This window comes from Manis javanica, unplaced genomic scaffold (genome assembly GCF_040802235.1).
Source record: "Manis javanica isolate MJ-LG unplaced genomic scaffold, MJ_LKY HiC_scaffold_24, whole genome shotgun sequence".
NCBI lineage: Eukaryota > Metazoa > Chordata > Mammalia > Pholidota > Manidae > Manis > Manis javanica.
Window position 1 is genome coordinate 484368 of NW_027332170.1, and position 18493 is coordinate 502860.

Below are 18493 nucleotides of genomic sequence, written 5' to 3' on the forward strand. Positions count from 1 at the left end.
CCAGTACTGCATAAAATTGAAATCCAAAATAAGTCCTGGGGTCGGCAGCATTTTTGAGTGCTAGATACATGGGTCAGGTTTCCCTAGTGGGCCCTGGGCATTTGAGAATTGGAGACCCATGCTTCTTACATTGGAAAATGTAATCTTGTTAAAGAATCTTGGACAGATGACCCCTCAGGAGCCCAAGTTCTAGACAGAAGTCCCTCTCTGACTGATGTTACAGTGTAGGTCAAGTCACCACAAACTTAGTCTTTATAGTGGGGAAATGCCATCATCATCTCTCTCAAACATTTTATGGGAATAGATGAAATAATGTGAAAGACACCCCATAATAGCAAGGTATAATAATTCACATGGTTTTGACCCAGATAAACTATCACCTTATTTCTATATCATCCAAAGCAATACTGTGCATCTGACTGGGCTCCTTAAGCTATTTAATAATACCTCTGCCCGCTCAACTCTCCGAGAGGAAAGAAAGTCTCAGACTGGTATTTATCATAAACCGTGAGATAAGAGGCATGTCTTAACAGAGGAAGATAAATTTTTCTAAATGTTCTGGAGTGCATACCATTAAAAATATGTACTGGAGCCTTGGACTATTCATTGCACCCTAGAAATGGGTCCCATCAGACTTACTGGCAGACAGAGAACTGAAAAGTTAGTTGGCTAAGTTGACTTATGCTATTAAAAGTCCCACCAGTGTTCACAATGCTTCTTAGCACTTGGAAGTAAAATGGACTCACTGTCTTAGGTACATGAGTTGCCTTTTCCTTCTTCCCAGTCCTGGAATTTTATAATTTTAGAGACCAAAACAAAGCTAACATGAATGGTATCAATGTATGTAAAAGCTTTTCTACAATTTAGGGTGGTTCAACTGTAGGTAATGGAAGAGACTAAATCCAATGGGCATGGACAACAAGGCCATCTGCTGTCATATAACTGAGCCCTTTAGGGGTGGAGTGGTTCTCCCCATTGGTGGATTCGGTGGCTCAGTGACAGTGTGCTTTAGCAGGCTGCCACAGGACTGGGTACATGCTGGGCCTCCCTGGGGGAAAGGGGATACCCTCAACCTCAGGGCTTCATTAGTGAGGAAGGAGAGTTGGGAGACAAGTGCCGTGTATTTGTCCAGCTGTGCCCTGTGCATTTCTAGTCTCTTGGCTAATTTTCCTTATGAAATTGCACAGGAGTTTTACGGCAATGATTTCAGAGCATTTATAGCAATGATTTCAGAGTATTTTTGCTGATGTTTAACATTGCAGTTAACTTCCCTGGACTTTAGGGTGGGTGGGTGTGGTTACTCTCTACCTGGAATGGGAAAGATCCCAGGGCTGTCTTCCTCAACTGCAAGGTGACAAGTTGACATGCACGGACGTGAGGAGTCAGCAAGCCCTAGGCTCATTTGCTTATTGTATGTGTCCCGACTGGAAGTCCCTTAAGCTCAGGTAGGGGGAACTTAAGTCCCAGGAGTTCACTGTGGAGATTTGATAGAAATGATTTCTGCCTTGCAAGGGCATTGTTTGAGGTGTTGCTTTCTCTACTGACCTTATGTGAAACCAAAGAGTCAGACAGGATGGAAGTTAGGGGATTTGGAAATAGACATTTGGCTAAGAAAGAATTCTATTTTAAAAATATTTTACTCCATGTCTTTGAGAGATTACAATTCTAAATATAAGAACATTTGAGATAAAGTTGGCCAACAATTAGCTCCTCCAGATATTTATTTCCAGTAGATTCTAGTGGTTTGAATTTCTGACAAATGGGGGCTTAAATAGTAGATTTTCTCTAGAACTGTTCTTTTTCAGGAAGGTGATATCTGAACTGCTCAAATGAACTGCATCCAAAGTTGAGGCTTTTAAATAATCTTGCTGTTTAAGCCAATTGATGGCTTCGAGCCATCCAGTGTAAAGTCAGGAAATGATTTTCAACTAATTTCTAGCTTGCATCTAGGTATCTGGAAGACCATCAGCCTTCTGTATCCATTTCAAAAGGGCAAAAGAAAGGATACTGGCTCTGCATATGAGTCTTCCAAGCAGGCGATGTTAGTAGAAATAGCCCGGAGGGAAATTATGGCAGTTCTGGGACATTCCACCAGCTAAGGAAGGGATTGAAACCAAGTCACTACACACAAAGCCTGCTGGCTTCAGAAGCATCAAGATAAAGTACTGTGGGGAGGTGAACAAGGTCTTGGAAATTCAGAGTGGCCACTCTCTACTTCAGCTGCTAAAACACCAGAAAAGACTTGTGGCTCTCTGTGCAGACACGAACTGGCAGGCTGTGTAAAAGTCTCCCATGTCATACCCTCCCCTGGGTACTGGCTGTTCATAGTGATGACAGTGTTTCTGTTCAAAGATCATGCATTGTGCACAGTGCATTAAGAAAGCATTTAGCTGTATGGTGGATTTTAGCTGAATTTCCATCAACAGGCTGCTGAATAAAAGTGTCGGTGCTGCATTTCAGTTTGCTAGGAGCGAGCAGCTTGGAAGCATAGCTTTTTCCTAAGCCCTCCAGATACTGACACATTGCTAGAAAGTTCTTTACCATTTTAAAAATCCTTGTGTTTTCTTCTTTCTTATGTCAAGAGTTGTTCATATGAAGAATATAGACATGAAGAAGACAAAAATGAAGTCTTGTGTAATGAAGCCATTGAGAATAACTGCAGTTAGCTTTTTGGTTCTGTTCTTCCATTCACTTGCATGTCTGTCCACTTGAAAAAGCAAAGCTGGATTCATGCTGTACATACTGTTTACATAATAAGAACAGTTTTCCATACCATGATCATCCCCTTACCTTGAGGTAAAAATTGCATTAGCCACAAGGCTGGCTGGTTGGAGGGACTGGTTATATCCTGATTATGTGCCTCAGGCTTTTCAGCACTTGGCCTGGGTGAAGATTCTGCCACAACAGAGAGAGGAGAGAGTTTAGCTTGGGCCCGTGCTTGGAGACTTAATTCAACTCAGAGCTACAGGTGATGAGATTCTGAGAAGTGATAAAGGGTTCCCCAGCCCTAACTGGATCTGACCCAACAATTTATAGAGTGAACCCCTGGACACCAGCACTGGGGGGTTTGCAGTGGTGAGCCAGCCAAATGCCAGAATTGAGACTAGAGGTTCTTTCTACCTGACACAAAGGTGGCCTCCCCAAAACATACCACTCATGGCTGCTGGCAACAGAATTGTCTCCTCCTGACACTCATGGGCCCTATTCAGGATGTAGCATTGCACTCCGGATACTGTGTTAAATTCAAATCTTTAGAAGAGTGAGCTGCTGAGACCACATGCGATGGGACTTAGGGATCTGGAAACTGCTCCAAAGCAATGTGACTCTTTAGCCTGTAAAAGACAAGGTTCGGGAGGGATGGTCTGTTTCCATGAAGCAGCAGTTGGGTACTCCTGTGCTGTCGCAAAGAAACGGGACTGTGGAGAGACAGTGGATGGCAGGTCCCCCTGCACCTAAGGAAGAACCCGAACCTGTTTGGCCGTGTGCCAGTGGGGCGGGCAGCCTCGCCAGCAGAGCACACTCTGCTTTGTGAATGTGCTTTATCTGAGGTCACGTCTTAGCAAACAGCAGAGGGAATTCATGTTTCAACCTAGAGGCTGAACAGGAGAAGGTGTAGATGGTAATTCTCTTACTTCAAGGGATTGTCCCCAAATCCATCTGAATGACTATGATACGGAACACACTGCCTTATTTTTTTCGTGACTCAGAAGGTTCTTTGATGCCCCATGTTGCCTTTATGAGCATAAACTATCCTTTTGGTCAACAGGTATGAAAGAGACATAGCAGGGCATCCCTGGTCAGAGAAAGGACGCAGGTGACAGCTTTGTGGCAGGTGCTCTTCTGCATTTGAAAATGGCCCTGATTTGCAGCTCTCCACAGGGTGACTGCATATTTGGATGCGTTATATTTTAATTCCCATTAGGTTAAAATTTTTACTCATTTAATGGACTATTTTTCCAAATACAGCTACCAGCATTATTTTAGTTGGTAATGATGTTGAGTTTTAAATGGTGGGAGCATCTTAGAAAACATGGTCAGTTTCATATAAAGGTATATTCTCCATTCTAGTCCATTCTACAAAGGAAACAAATGAACGTGGGTATCAATTTGCATCCCTAATAACAGCACCAAAAGAGAGAGAGAGAGAAAGAAAGAAAAGGTTTATTGCATAACCATGGCTCTGTGTTTAGTACATACCAGTCATATTTGAGAAGAGGAAAAGCACACCCACGTCTCTGAAACTGAGAAGCTGGGAAGTAAAAATAACTCATGATACCTGTTACACATCTTAGGAAAATAGAGACCAACATGTTTCTATGCTGACGTTTTCTCTCCCATCTTTCCAGTGCTTCATTTGACTCTACGGTTCGGCTGTGGGATGTGGAGCGAGGTGTTTGCACCCACACACTAACCAAGCATCAGGAACCTGTCTATAGTGTAGCTTTTAGCCCTGACGGGAAATACTTGGCCAGTGGCTCCTTTGATAAGTGCGTGCACATCTGGAACACTCAGGTAATCCCCCAGTTGCTGCAGCCAGATTCCTTCTGGAACCAATGCCCAGAGAGTCTTGTGTTCAGGAAGCTAGCACAGAACAGCACATGGGGGAGGAATCAGTTGCCTCCGTCGGAGCCTCAAGTGAAGCCGGCTGCCCCAGGTGGACTCCAGGCTCCATGCCGCCTGCCGTGTGCTCCATGTGGGTGCTGGATCTTCCCAGAAAGGATGCCTGCTAATTTCTGTCACATTTCTCAGTTCCTGGTATTAATCCTCCACTTGCCCCCATCCTTTCCTTGGCTACAGTCATCTCAGGGATGTGTCACCCACTCCTCTTAACACCAGAGAAGTGCCCTCTGGACACCAAGGTTGGGGGTGGTGGGGAAGTGTGTCCCATCTGAACTTCTCAGGGGTGCAGCCCACTGGGGTGAGGCCAGCTCTGACCCTCTGTGCCCTACACCACCTCCTATGGCTTCCCTGTGCAGCCAGCTGGTGAATCCAAAGGAGTATTTGTTTGCTGTTTTGCCGTGTAAGTGTTTGAGTGAGCTGTTCTGTGTTTGGGTAGTGAACCATATATGGAGCCACTGTGGGCATCTCTGGCCACACCTGAGGATGACCGAAGGTGAATACGGAGAGTGGGCATGAACACGAGTGAGTGTGGCAGAAAGCATTACTTTGGACAGTCCGCCTTGGTTCACCTTCTAGGGGGAGGGAGAAATGGTGGTATGGTGGAGTCCTTGGAAAGAGCCAGTGATACATGTTGATCTCCTCATGAACTCCATGACTCCCCCCTCTCCTTTTAGTCCAGTCCACCTTCCTGATCGAATGCCTTTGGCGTCGTTGACGTCCAGGTGGATTTGCTCTCCCAAGCACGCGCCCCCCTGTGGCAGGGGGAGGTGCGACATGCCAAGCTAAGAGGCGTGGGGTAGGGGGAGGGCCGCTGAGACCTCAGGCTTCCCCAGTGACTGCCTCACGTCCTCTACGGAGGAAAGGCAGTGGTGCACCCTAGTCAGAACCAGCCCAGTAACCAAGTTGAGCCTGAAAGTCCCAGGTAGGAAAATGCACAGAGAACACGCATCCCAGGAATTGTGTGCAGGAGTCTGTTGGTGAAGCACTTACAGAAATACTTGCCAATGGATTTGTAAATGACATCATCGGCTTGGTGGTGCCTCCTGTCAAGCTTCCCGTGCTCTTTCACAAATCACAAAGGTCTTTGAGATCTTTTAAAGCTCACTTTGTAATGGACACCTCTACATATAAAAAATATATACAATATTGTTGACATCCCTTGCTGCCCAGTTCCCATCTTGTGGGAGGGTCCCTCTTAGTCTCCCTGCCCTTGGCCAGGAGGTGGCATGGCCTCAGCCAAAACGCAGAGGTGGATCCCATGGACAGCCGTGCACTCCAGGCTGCCTGTGGAGGGGAAAGGAAAGCTGTGCCAAAAAATAGAAAAAGGAGAAAAAGGGAAAATTCTGTGATAAACCAGAAGGGTGGCGGGCTGTCCTCCATGTGGTGGGTTGGTCGATTCTTTCTTTGCTGACAGTTTGGATACTACAGTTGCTCCTGTAAATGATGTTCAAAGATCAGTTTGTACCGGTGAAATGCTCAGCTTTGTGAGCCCAAAACTTTTCTATTTTCTGGAGTCTTTGGTGGTTTTTATATTGGCTGGAATCCTGTCATCCGGGGGTCTTCGATGTGAGCTGGAAGCTGTGTGTGCTCTGTCGCTTCTTTCTTGTGGTTACCAGCCCCCCTCCGCCTTTTCCCTTCATCTGCTGTGTTCTTGATTTGCAGTTCACCACGGAGACCATGAGGGGACCGTTGGCGGCCAGCTCTCTCCCCTCCCGCCAGCCCTCCAGCCCGCCTTTCCCTCCGTCTCTGTCACCCCTTGCTCACTCTGTACCTTTGTCACAGTTGTTTCAGATATTAGGTCTCAAGGGTACTTTTGGTGCAGAAAAAGTGCATTACAAGAAGGTGGGCTGGGGACTTTCTACAGGAGAAAAATATATATATAAGAGAAAGAGCCCAAAGTATTTTTGGAAAAAAAAGTATTTTTATCTTAAAACCATTTTAAAATCCTAAAATGGCCATCAGACATAGAGAGCTCTGTGTGATTCATATTTTAAAACAAAGTTAGGAAGACACAGGCAGGGTCTGAGGACTCTGCCTCCTTTAGCTTCACTAAAGGCACTTAGAACTCTGGGTGGAAAAGGTCCTTCCCGTGGGTTGCCAGCAGGATTGTTCTGCAGCCAGAGAGAAACATCCCTGCTCCTCTGGCTGCAGGAAGAGCATTGCATCTCTCGGTGTGTGTTCACCCAGGTAGGCGGCAGGAGAAACGAATAACAGTGCCCTATCACCATGTGACACATTCCTGAAACCAAATGGCATCAGAGAAGCCAGCAGGCTGACCCCGCAGCCAGGTTGCCGTAAGCGACACCCCACTCAGAGCAGCCACCAGGCCAGTGACAATCAGCCCCCACCTCCAGTTTGGCCAGTCCTTGCCAAGCTGATGTGAAATGCTCCAGGGTCATGTTTGGTATGACAATGACAGAAATGAGTGGGGGAAGATTTTCAGTCCTGAAGGTGAATTTCATATGTAGAATGTTACTAATAATTTCTGCTTTCTTCATAATTTATCTTCCACAAAAGACTAGGAGAAAGATGTTCTTTATTTAAGTAATGAATCTTTTTACTGGGCTTGTGTTCCTAAAGGACTTTCCTTTATTGTGTCAGGCGACTTTGTACACTTGTTGTAACTCGACACTGACCTATTTTATGAATCAGTGGGGGAAAGGGCTGGGAAATGAGGCCTCTTCCCATATCTGCTTTCCTGTAGGCATGGGAAGGGAGGGGAAGCTGGCCGGGCCTGGGGGGCTGCCATGCACAGGCTTCTGCTGTGTGTGTTCCAACAACAAGACAGGACGCTCTAGAGGCTGGCATCCATCCTTGGAGCCAAAAACTGACTGGCAGGGCAGAGCAAGGGGATTGTGCTCAGCTTGGAGTGTGCCTGGGACAGCTCCTAAAGTCACAGTATGCTTGTCATCATTGGGCATTAACTGGACTTCACTTGCACATGTGAATTTTTCAAACCCTAGCGAGAGAAGACCACAAAGAATTCTCTACATGACTTGAGTATTGTGTTCTGGGTCTGCTACCTAAATGCCTACTGAGCTGAGAAGGTCAGAGTTCTATGGTGCCACCATCCCGTCTTTGATGTGCACACACACCTTCAGCTGTTTTGCTAAGTTCCTGCCGCAAGAACCCATTAGTTCTGGCCTACAGTCCATGGGGGTGTAGATACACACCATCCTCACCCTCTTCCTTCCCCAAGTGAAAATCATCTGTGTCCACTGAGTGTCAGTGGTCAAGGGCCAGCTGGGCACACATGTCAGCTGGTGCTGACAAGCCCAACAGTGCTGTCACATGACAGGTTGGGGACAGGCTATTGGGTCTGCTAGATGATCTTCACTCAGGGGGCAGTAGCCAGGCTTTTGCTCAGGTGGGAGCTTCAGCCTCTTGAAAAGTCTGAAATTGTGGGAATGGTTGTGTTGGGCCAGATGCCATGGTGCCATGCAGGAGTCTGGGGTGACAAGGGAGTGCGACCCACCTCCTTGGATTCCTCTGGTGGCCACAGGAGAGCTCTCCACAGGCCCTGAGTGGAACCAAACACCAGAGTGCTGACAGTGCCCCAAGAGTCCACCCCGTTGTCAGCATCTGCCAAACCTCCAACGTCTGCTCACCAGCAGACACCCTGCTGTCAGAAAGCCTGCAGAGTCACTCTGAAGCAGGGTGGGCCATGTCCTGCCACTGTTGGTCATCATTTACAGCTCTTAAAACCTGTGTGAGTCTTTGTGACCAAATGTGACCTCGATTCAAGAAGCAGCACAAGGATCCCTCCTGCACCTTCAGCTGGGTTTGGAGGGACTCAGAGCAGGTCTTGCACACCTGGGAAAGGCTGCTGGCCATGGGGGCCAGGAAGGGCAACTGGACATGATGGGCTTGCAACCCTGTGACCCTCCACCCCCACCCCATGCCACCCAGACCTGTCTTTCTAAAACTAGATCACGGAGCCAAGTGAAGAGCACTTTGTGAAATGTAAGGGTCTGCTTTGTTCCTTGTTGATTATCTCTTTTTTAACCTTCTATTCCACCTTGTATAAAAAGAAATTGCATCTCTTGTCAAATGCAGATATGTTCCTCCTGCCACTGAAGTTCTGAATTCTGGCTTCTGCAGTTTATATTGTCTGTGTCAGACGTACAGTCAGATGTGGGTTCCTGTCGGCATCTCCCAGATTCAGTTGCCCCCACGGCACCCATTCTGTTCTCCCCACACCCCACGCATGCTCACGTGTGCTGACAAAAATTCATCTCTGTGTCCTCACTCATTCGTTTTGAGAGAAGCAAGAGATCATACACAGTGTCCTGAATAAATTGCTCTATTTGGATATGAGATAACATGCTGGGTGTGTTTTTTCATGTCTTGCATGAACACTTCAGCTATGTGGACACCGGTGAATGCACACATTGCTCTGCACATTCTTGGGAAGTCAGTGACTAGAGGGCATCTTTGCAGGATGAGTTTAAGTAGGGGAAGGGAACTCAGCACCCCGGCAAGGCAGGAACTGCCTCCCCAGTTACATGAAGAGGTTACTACCTAGAGAGAGTGTGCATGCTTCCTAGCACTGCCTTTTATTTCAGGCCGCTGTTTTAAAAAGCCAGAGCAAATGGATTTTCTTTTGCCAGGGGTGGGAGGTGTTAAGTGGAAGGATCAGCTCAGTAATTTGAAGAACCTAAAGCCGCAGGGCATGCATGACTTCAACTTTTGCGTGGTGTAGTCTGACATTCAGCAGATCTGTCTTGGCTCCTGCTCTGTGCCAGGTGGTTCTGGGTGTTTCCATTTTTACCACTTTAATCACTTGATGGGTGTCACATAATTGAGCGAAAACTGCTCTTTTCACATCATTAGTAAGAAGACGTGGATTTCGAGAGACAGGTTGCATTTCGCTGTACAGACAATTTGCAAAGAAGGTCATGGTGTCTTTCCCTCTAATTCCAGCTTGATGCTGCACTGGAACAAAATGGGGCTGGGAGCCACCCATGCTCCCCCATACTGGGTTTGGGGTGAAGTTCTAAGCACCCCAGACCCCCACTACTACAGCCACAGGAAGGTCCAGGGAAGAACCTTGTAGAGAAAGTTTCACAGGCAGGAAGCAAAGCACATGAAAGTCCCCACGAAAAGGGCATATGTGATGCGTGATTCGGGGTTTCAGCAGCTATACCAGTAACACATTAGTAGCTCTAAATGGGGTCACATAGAATGCTTAAGATTTATATAAATTTCTTCACAGACAAGGAACCCTCTGCTGTTCAAATTGTTTTCCTTTGTGCTTTGGGTCTCCATTCTATTTATTTTGAGAATCTAAGCTTCCACTCCCTAAACAGAACATCTTGGTGTAGTTCCTAAAGGCATTGGAGAATGTTTGTATTCACGGAAAGCTCTGTGCACGTGTGGATGGATGCTGGATGCTGGGTCACTGGTGACAAACCTGGAAATCATTTTGTGAGTTGCATGGAAAGGAGGAGGCGGGAAGCACACAGATGCCCTTATGAAAGACTCAGGATTTGACTGAAGGGTTTTTTCTTCCCAGTTTGACTCCCTCTTCTCAAGTGTCTCATCCACTTGAAAGTGAGGCACAAGGATGCAGCTCCATGCAGAGGACTATGGGGCATGGGGAACCATGGGGCAAGGCAGGGACAGTCACATGGTAACCGCCAGCCCACTCTGAGATTCAGGCTCTGGAGAAGGGGGTCTGGGTAGGACTGTACTTTCCCTCAAGCAGAGTCACTGAAACCACAGGAAAATGGCTGGTGTGCTGTTGGGAGCAAACCTGTGGGCCTTTAAGCAGACTCGGTCACAAAAGCCTTAAGGCAACAGCAACGTTTGAGTAAAGTCTTTCCTGTAAAGTCAGCAACAATGAATCCATCCACGCGTTAGAAACAAGTTTTCCCCTATTACCAAGAAACGCATTTAGTGAACTCCTAGGTTAGAGCTAGTGGTTAGGTTACCTCACAACATGTGCTTTTCTAGGTTAGAGCCAGTGGTTAGGCTACCTCGCAGCATGTGCTTTTTCTGTCCTTTGTTAATCAAGAAACACCCTCTGCCCCAGGGGAAAGCCCCTCCCCTAAAACCTCCCTCCCAAGGGCCCCCACCCCCAAAATGGTGAACTCCCCGCTTCTCCTCCGGGTCCTCCATTCCCGCCAGCGCCAACCAAGACCCAATCACCCCTCTACTCCTCCCCGCCGGCGCCACCTAAGGTCCAATTATCTCCTGACCCACCCCTTACTTGCTACCTGTATAAATTGAGCCTGCAAACAATAAACTGTGTCAGCTTGATCAGACATCCTGTCTTGCTGGTCATTCTTTGTGTCCCTTACCTCTCTCTCTCTCTTTTTTTTTTCAATTCTCTCCTCCAGGTCGTCGACCCCCATTGATAGTCCTGCAGCTCGGGACAGTGTGCTCCATCCTACCAGAAGTACTGATGACCCTAAGAGAAGGCGAACTGAGGCACGCTCGAAAAGATGGATTTATTCAGGAATAGCAGAACAACGGCAATGCAGGACAACCAGCAAGTTACAGGTGGGTCTGTAGGGTGTGGCCTGACTGCATTCAGGGCAGGGACTCAGAGACATTTAAAACAAACCAAAACTAGCCTTGAGGATTTTCCCAAGCAGACAAAATCAGTCTGGTCACACATGCACACACACACCCAATTCAGTTCAGTCTGTGCGACTACTGCCATGTGGGTTGCCTCTGCCCCAGGGGAAAGCCTTCATTAAGCTTCATTAAGCTTCATGCTCCTGAGCTATGTGCATAAGATGCTGCATTTTCTGTCACCCTGGGTTACTTGAGAGTGGAATTGTTCCACACTACATGATTGAAAATGAGGAGGAATAAGGAAATGAGCAGACTTAAATTCCTCATGGTATGATTAATAATGGGCTAGAGAGTTGAAGTCCATGGGAAGCTACCCGATCGAAGTCTCACCTATCCCCAAGCTTCCCTGCCTTCTGCACCAGTTGGTCCAGCCAACACACCTGGCTGTCTTCCCACCTTTCCATCATGGCCCCCACTTTCTCACCAAAAGGCTCCCCCCCTGCTGGAAGTAGCCTTACAGGGAAGTCACTTAAAGCCAAGGGCTGCCTGTCTCTCCTTCTATGATCCCTTTGCTCAGTTACTCTCTTACTCCCTAGATTGACTTGGCGCACCTGTCTGCAGCTCATGGGGCACCTCAGTGCTGAGACGTAGCTGGGTGCCTGGCCATAGGCCATGGAGAATTTGGTGCATCCCTCTCTGTCCAAACCACTTAAAGCCACTATGCCAGCTGGTGATGCCCCACCCAGGAGCCATGTTCACCAGATAATCAGGTCAAACTTTGTGTGTAAGCTTCCAAACCTGATGCTGGCTAATATAAGCCAAAAAGAAGGCATGATGATGTTGCGTGGCTCGGGAGTCACTGGAGACCCAGGATCAGAAGCCACATGCACAGGATCAGCCAAAATTGGGCTAAGGGGTCAATTCCTAGAAAGTCACATGGGCACAGTCCCAGCACTAGGGCTGCCCGCTCCTCCACACTGGGCACAACCAGACCTACCATCACACACAAGCTGCCTTCCCATGGGGACATCTTTCCCCCGGGTACCACCTTCCAACTCCAGGACTTGGGGGGCGCAGCTGAGTGGGCCCTGAGTCCATCTGTGGACACATGACTCTCCCAAAGTACAAACTTTGGCTACCTTTCCTAGAGCAATAGGACACTATCTTGACATGTAGGGAGGTATCATGTGGCAGGCTGTGTGCAGGGTCCTGGGCTAACAAGGTCTGGCTTTTCTATAGACATACCTAGGAGGCTTGCAATCTCCCCCTCAGAAAAAGAATGTATATATGTGTAATTATTATTATATAACCTAATTACATATTACATATACTGATGTGTTTATTTAATAAACCTTATGGAAAGGAGCCCTATGCAATGATTTGAGCATGTCAGGTTCAAGGGATTCGCTGAACTCCCTGTTCAATAAAGCACGAAGACCGTGGGTAAATTCCAAATGACAGTCTAAGGCCCCACCTGCCCCTAGTAGGCAGAAAGAGACATGCCATATAGAAGCCAGATTCCGAGGTTTCCCTGAACGGCCTGCTAAACACAGCTCAAGGACCCAACGTTAATGATCAGAACCTGCTGCCTCACATGCCCCCTGAGTGAAGACTGAAGAACTGCTGCAGGCAACACAGAGCCTGAGGGTAAATTACTGATCAGAACCCGCCAGCACGTCTCTGACCTCCTGGACAGTGCAGGAACCGAAGGCAAATTATCCACACAACAGTGCCCCCTGTGGACCCTGAAAGACATGCAAGGAAGAAGTCTGATTCCCTGGGTTCCCTCATAGCTCTGTGACCAGGAATAAATTAGTGATAGAACCCTGTTGCCTCTTCTGACACATACTGCTCAGTGATGGACAGCTCAATCCAAGGCAGGGACTGACGAAAAATGACTGATCAGGACCTGGCTTGTTGTCTGCCCCTTATTGGAAAGTGAAGATATGCTCGTCACAGTGCTGGGACCAAAGGTAAATTACTGATCAGAACCTACCACCAGGTCTTCCCCCTTCTGGACTCTGAAGAACATGGAAGGAAGAAGTCAGATACCCTGGTTTTCACTCTGCTCAGTGGACGAGGATAAATTACTGATCAGAACCTGCCAGCAGGCCTGCCACATAGTGGAAAGTTAAGGAAATGCCAGGCACAGCTCTGATTGTCAGGTTTCTCCTGTCCTGCTCAGCACATCTCAGGTACTGGGTGTTAAATACTGATCATGTCCTTCTGCCTCATCTCCCCCCCTACTGGACAGTGAAGGGCAGCTCAACACAGTGCAGGGACTAAGGATAAATGACTAATCAGAAACTAGCTCTTTGTCTGCTATCTAGTGGGCAGTGAAGTTCTTTTCATTATAGGGCAGGGAACAAAGGTAAATTACTCACACAGCATGATGGCTGCTCTGCCCTATGGTGGACACTGAAGGACATGATATGCAGAAGTCAGATGGTCAGATTTCCCTACACTGTCTGCTCAACAGAGCTCAGGGATTTAGGATTAAGTATTGGTCAGAACCTGCTGCCTAGTCTGGCCCCTAGTGGAGAGTTAAGAACTGCTCAAGGCAGTGCAGAGACTGAAAGATAATTAATGATCAGAACCTACCAGGAAGTCTGCCCATTTGTGGACACTGAAGGACATGCAAGGAGAAAGTCGGATACCCTGGTTTCCCCTACTGCTCTGGGACCAAGAATGAATTCCTGATCAGAACCTCAGTAGTGTGTTCCCTTGTGGACATTGAAGGACATTCAATGCAGAAGTCACAACTCTGGTTTCCCTAGACTCTCTGCTCAACACAGCACAGGTACAGAGGCTAAATTACCAACCAGAACCTGTCACCTCATCTGTCCTCTAGTGGAGAGTGAAGAACTGCTCAACACAGTGCAAGAACTGAAGATAAATTACTGACCACAAACTGCCACCAGGTCTGTGCCCTAGTAGAGACTGAAGGACTTGCACAGCAGTAGTCAGATTGCCACATCTCCCTAGACTGCCTGCTCAACACAGCTCAGGGACCAAGGGTTAAATCGTGACCAGACCTTGTGGCCTCACCTGCCCCTTAGTAGAGAGTGAAGACCTGTTCTATGGAGCAGAGAGACTGAGGCAAAATTACTGACCAAAACCTGCCACCTCATCTGTCCCCTAGAGGAGAGTGAAGAACTTCTCAACACAGTGCATGGACCAAAGGCAAATTACTGATCACATCCTTCAGCCTTGTCTGCCCTCTAGTAGAGAGTGAAGAAAATGCTGTGCAGCCTTCCTCTGGGTTCATCCTGCTGCATCTGTACATTGCTGCTATTTGCCATCATCAGTATCCTAGTAGCATTTGCTAGCGGTGTTGTCACACAGAATCTAAGTCAGGCTCGCAACTCAGTTACAACTACTTTTTTGTATTAATTCCTGCAAGAACTTGGGTTTGTCAGGGACACTGCAGCCAGCCTCAGAGAATCTGAGGGCAACTGCGAGTCTACAGACCTTATGAGTGTTTTCTCTGGAAGGAATTCTTGCTCTCCCTCAAGCATTCTCAAGTATCATTTCCCCTACTACAGAGACGATCTTCAGGAGAAATCTGCACTACTGTGATGAGATGAATATCTGGGGATGCTATATCCTAGCAGTGCAGAGAAGGCATGATCGCATTTCCAAAGAATAACAAATGCCATCTTGAGGAATATAGGGTCTGCACCCATCACGACCTCTCATAAGTCTCTCTGGGTTTTTTGAAAAGCTCCCTCATTTTCATTGAAGGGTTCACTAGAAGTATAGATCTCAATTGTGCTTGCCTCAGAATCTGGAGAGGGAAAGAGAAAAACACTGATAGTGTTCCCATGTCCTAGGTTTTTCTAAAGTTCTAAAGATATTTTCGGTAAAAAGAAAAAACAAGAACAAAACCCACATAATCATCTCCATAGATGCTGAAAAATCATTCAAAAAGATTCAACATCCATTCATGATAAAAACTTTCAAAAATGGGTATAGAGGGCAAGTACCTCAACATAATAAAGGCCATATATGACAAGCCCACAGCTAATATCATACTTAACAATGGGACGTTGAAAGCTTTTCCTCTAAGATCAGGAACAAGGCAGGGATGCCCACTCTACCCACTGTTATTCAACATAGGACTGGAGGTCCTAGCCACAGCCATCAGACAAAACAAACAAATACAAGGCATCAAGATTGGTAAAGAAGAACTCAAATTGTCACTATGTGCAGATGACATGATATTGTACATAAGAAAACTAATGACTCCACTCCAAAGCTACTAGAACTAATATCTGAATTCAGCAAAGTTGCAGGATACAAAATTAACACGCAGAAATCTGTGACTTTCCTACACACTAATGATAAACTAACAGAAATAGAAATCAGGAAAAGAATACAATACACAAATGCATAAACCTAACCAAGGAAGTGAAAGACCTGTTCCCCAAAAACTACAAGACACTCTTAAGAGAAATTAAGGAGGCACTCACAAATGAAAACTCATCCATGCTCTTGGCTAGGAAGAATTAATATTGTCAAAATGTCCATCCTGCCTAAAGCATCCAGCCTATACTTCCAATGCAATGCCTATCAAAATACCAACAGCATTCTTCAACGAACTGGAACAAATAGTTTAAAAATTCATATGGAAGCACAAAAGAGCCTGAATAGCCAAAGCAATCCTGAGAAGTAAGAATAAAGTAGGGAGATTTCACTACCCAACATTAGCTGTACTACAAAGCCATGGTAATCAAGACAATTTGGTACAGGCACAAGAACAAATACACAGACCAGTGGAACAGAATAGAGAGTCCAGATATTAACCCAAACATATATGGCCAATTAATATATGATAAAGGAGCCATGGACATACAATGGGAAAATAACAGCCTCTTCAACAGCTGGTGTTGGCAAAACTGGACAGCTACATACAAGACAATGAAACTGGATCATTGTCTAACCCCATACACAAAAGTAAATTTGAAATGGATCAAAAACCTGTATGTAAGCCATGTAATCATAAAACTGTTAGATAAAAATGTAGGCAAAAATCTCTTGGACATAAACATGAGTGACTTCTTCATGAACATATCTCCCCAGGCAAGGGAAACAAAAGCAAAAATGACCAAATGAAAAAAAAAGTTTCATCAATCTGAAAACCTTTTGTACAAGAAGGACACCACCAATAGAACAAAAAGGCAACCTACAGTATGTTAGAATATATTCACAAATGACAGATCCAATAAAGGGTTGACATCCAAAATATATAAAGAGCTCATGAACCTCAACAAACAAAAAGAAAATAATCCAATATAAAATGGTCAGAGGAGGTGAATAGACAGTTCTCTAAACAAGAAATTCAGATGGGCAACAGACACATGAAAAGATTCTCCACATCACTAGTAATTGGACAAATGCTAATTAAAACCACAATGAGATGTCACCTCACACCAATAAGGATTACCACCATCCAAAATACAAACAACAAATGCTGGCAAGGATGTGGAAAAAGCGGAATCCTCCTACACTGCTGGTGGGAATGTAAATTAGTTCAATCATTGTAGAAAGCAGTATGGAGGTTCCTGAAAAAACTAAAAATAGAAATACCATTTGACTCAGGAATTCCACAACTAGGAATTTACCCTAAGAGTACAGCACCCAGTTTGAAAAAGACAGATGCACCCCTATGTTCATTGCAGCACTATTTAGAAAGTCAAGAAATGGAAGCAACCTACGTGTCCATCAGTAGGTGAATGGATAAAGAAGAGGTGGCACATATACACAATGGAATATTATTCAGCCATAAGAAGAAAACAAATCCTATGATTTGCAATAACATGGATGTAGCTAGAGAGTATTCTGCTCAGTGAAATAAGCCAGGTGGAGAAAGACAAGTGCCAGATGATTTCACTCATCTGTGTAGTATAAGAACAAAGAAAAAACTGAAGGAGCAAAACAGCAGCAGGTTCACAGAACGCAGGGATGGACTAACAGTTACCAAAGGGAAGGGGAACAGGGAAGATGTGTGGGAAGGGAGGTGTAAGTAGCGGGGAGACACAGAGCATTATGATTCACATGTATAATTTGGGGGTGGGGCACGGGGAGGGCTGTAAAACACAGAGAAGACAAGTAGTGATTGTAAAGCATCTTGCTACACTGATGGACAGTAAGTGTGGTAGGGTATGTGAGGGGGTTTGGGGCTTGGTGCAGGGGGGAGTCTAGTAAATATAATTTTTCTCATTTAATTATAGATTAATGATACCAAAATAAAAAAGAAACAGTTATATCATACTTTAACCTACGTTTGATTAAATCTTTCCAAAGGATTTAGCAGATCATACAGAATCATCTAAGGCAACTGATGTATGATTGTGTCTCCACCAACTACGTGTCATCCCTTTTTCTAAACCTCTGTCCTGTGCAGCTAAATGCATCTAAGAGAGCCGACCAAGGTGGGCGCTGCAGACTACATGGAAACCAACTGTGGACAGAGGCAGGCTATGGGGCCCCGTGGCCCATGCTATCAGATTGGGGAGTACACGATCACTTTTGCCACAATGGGGCACCAACTCGGGCAACAGGGCCCCCATGTTGCCTGAGCTCATGCACACAACTCCAGGAGGTGCACAAAGGGAGGGGACCACTCCCTCTGTAAAAAACATCTCTGAATTTTCTTTTTATGGATGACACCAAACATATGGTTTGAGGCAGGGAGAGGGTAAGTCAGTACAATGAACGCAAATGTCATTCCTGCCAAACGAGCAACCCTGGAGGCCTGTTAAATCATCCAGTAACACAAAACCTGCAGGGATCCTTTGTAACAGAAGTCAGAATTGTGCTTTCATTCTGCAAATATCTAGCAGTGCTTGCTGGGTGCCAGGTTCCAGGCTGTGTGCAGCGAATATAAAGACAGAAGACACAGAGTGTGACTTTTTCAACTGTCCCTGGGGCCAGTAACTGCCATTTATGACAACCTCCAAATCCTCAACTTCCTCAACCAATGGGCACTGCTGATGTTTGCAGCTTCCTGTCCCATCCTCTCTGTTCACTCATATCCTCTGGACACTGGTCCGTCTTTCCCATTCCAAGCTCAGTCCTGCCACAGGGCCTTTGCACATCTCTTTTTCAGCCCACAAAGCTCTTCTGCAGATTTATTTATGGCTCATTGTTACCCTCAATGCTAATGTTACCCATACACAGCGAGGCACCCAGGACACACTATCTGAAACCACTCTCCTGCCCCTCCTGGTGTGTTTTTCTTTGGAGCACTTCTTACCACCTGGAGTATTTTACAGTTATTAGTGGTTTCCAGTCTCTGTCTTTGTTGTTGGACTGGAGAGTCTCACTCGACAGGGAATATTTCCCAGTC

The 18493-nt window shown here is 46.1% G+C and overlaps 1 pseudogene; it reads left to right on the top strand.

The window, feature by feature from the left end:
- LOC140847604 (uncharacterized) overlaps positions 1-18493 on the top strand; it is a 195087-nt pseudogene that overhangs the window by 20913 nt on the left and 155681 nt on the right.